Here is a 2,433-nt window from a genome sequence, read left to right on the forward strand (position 1 = left end):
CATACATTTTAAATTTTAACTTCAAAAGAAAAATATCATTTTAAGATTATTAAAGTTTAGGAAACACAAATTTGACAAGTCTATTATTAATATGTATGTTCATTATAGAAAAACTGTCATTAAGTAACAAGATAAAAATCACCTATGGATGAGCAGCTTTACTTTTGTAGATGTTTTGAGCATAGCCATAACTTCTTCACAAAAACGCAATCATACTCTAATGTTAGTTTGTAATCCACTTCTTTTTACACGTGATGACTTTTCCATGTCAATAAATATTTCTTCTTTTAGTGTCTTCCATTACTGAGTTAAGATTCCAGTCCCTCATAGCCAGACATTTAGGTGGTTTCCAAATCTCTGCTCTGATAGACAGTTACAAGATTGGCCCTCTTGTAACTGAATCACTACCCGCATCTTTAATTAGTCCCTTACGCTGAATTCCCAGGAAGAACTGGTGGGTCAAAGAGTATACACATTTTCAAGGCTTTGACTGCCCTCTGGATAGGTTAATTATTTTGCTTTTCCTGGAAAGTGAGAGTTCACTGTCCCTCAGCAGAGGGCATTAATACTTATTTTCAATCTGTGCTAATGTGGTATTTTAAAATGTCTTCTTATTGTTTTAATTGGCCAGTAAGAATGAACTACACCGTGTTTATTGGATTTCTTTAAGCAGTGAGCAATTCTTGATAACAGGTGCTTGTTTCCAACAGGTTTGGGGTGATCGGCTACTTCTTACAAAATGAGGGCACAAGAGGAAACATCTCATTTTTGACTTTTGAATATTTACACTCCCATGAATTAAAGTTTTGTTCAATTTAGTGTATGTATCATGGTCTAAATCCCTTGGGGGTGATCTATTTGTTTGAAGACCATTTTAAACACAAATTAAGAACAAATGATCTGATAATTATTAAGATAGAGGGCTTGGAGAAACTCTAGCTGCATCTCATAAATCCCATCAGTGTTCTCAAAAGCCACTCCAAATAAATATACTCTCAAAGGAAAAACTGTAGTAACTACACAAGCATGGCTTCAAGGTAAATCCTCTAGGCCTCCCTTTCAATCAGATTGTCACCCCTATCCAGGAGCTGCCCCTGGCAAATGGTCATAATTATGGGGACATTGAAAAGACTATTTGAAACTGGAGCTCTTCTGGGGAATCTAGGATTTGTGACTTCAAAAAGTAGAACATAACATAAATCCTGGACCTCTCATGTTCTATTTTTAAAACACATATCACAGTAAAGTTATATACTACTTTTTTCAAATTTAAAACTAGATAGGAGTGTGTGAGACTTTGAGAGACAGAGAGAGAGAGAGAGAGTGAGTGTGTGTGTGTGTGTGTGTGTGTGTGTGTGTGTGTGTGTGTGTGTGTAAAGTGATAGACTAACTTTCATGGCCCAGAATCTTTAATGAATTACAAATAATTAAGTACTCAGTGTAATCTAAAGTCCCTCAATCTCAGTTGTTGGCCATGCGTATTGGAGCTCACTGCTCAAATACGAAGCTCTGGGAGGCTTAACTGCCCTGTCATTGAGCTACCTTGGTGTCCACACACATGATGTTAGTGCTACTGGCCTTTGCTTAATAACTAACATCTGCCTTTCTGTCATCATCATCATCATATCATGAGTGTGACGTGAATGAAAACAAAAACTTAGAACAGAATCTTATGTTCTGAAACACAAACTTCCACTTGAAAACTTTCTGCTCCAGGACATGACAGTTCCCCAAATCCTGGATTTAAGAGGTAGACCTGTCCTAATTTTATCTGTCATTTCTGAGCTTCTTGAAACAGTACAATAAATACAGGCAAAATATATGTGATATTCATGTTATAGGAACACTTTGTTTTTACTGATTTTTTTCCTCTGTTTTTTCCAGGTTAAATATACCTAAAGATAGTTTGATTCCACTGACAAAACGAGACCAAATGAAACTTGACAGTATCCTGAAGAGACCTTATGTTACCTGCCAACCATTTTGGAGAAAAGAAGTATAAGATGTTTCTTTTTAAAATTCAAGTATTGTATATTTGTCTTTCACTTATTCACATAGTATTTTGAAAATATCCTTCTTGAAACTTTATATAACCAACAACTAACATTAGTGTTGTTTGGCAGTAAATAGTTGTTGAAATTCAATCATATGAGTGTTAATAGATGAGATCAGATGAATAGAGCTGGTCTATTTTTACCCTCTTCATAGCTAGATACCTATTGTTGATGGCTGTATTACAGTTTGGAGGATTAAAAAAAAGAAGAAAAGAAGTCATTACAAAGCTCTCAGACCTTTTCTAGTTACTGAAGGCATCCATACTGCATATTCTCAAGCCTTGTATTTTTAGCTGTAGCAGCTCTAGAATATTCTGGGTGACCCTAAAGGCTATTTATTGCCTGCGGTTTTAGAGAATAAAATCAGTGTAGATTTACT

The 2,433-nt window shown here is 35.3% G+C and overlaps 1 protein-coding gene across 1 annotated transcript in view; it reads left to right on the top strand.

Annotated features, from left to right (window-relative positions):
* Positions 1-2,433, top strand: part of SPO11 (SPO11 meiotic protein covalently bound to DSB) — a 23,047-nt gene that overhangs the window by 10,423 nt on the left and 10,191 nt on the right. The window lies entirely within an intron of this gene.

This window comes from Propithecus coquereli, unplaced genomic scaffold, assembly GCF_000956105.1.
Source record: "Propithecus coquereli isolate 6110/MARCELLA unplaced genomic scaffold, Pcoq_1.0 Scaffold237, whole genome shotgun sequence".
NCBI lineage: Eukaryota > Metazoa > Chordata > Mammalia > Primates > Indriidae > Propithecus > Propithecus coquereli.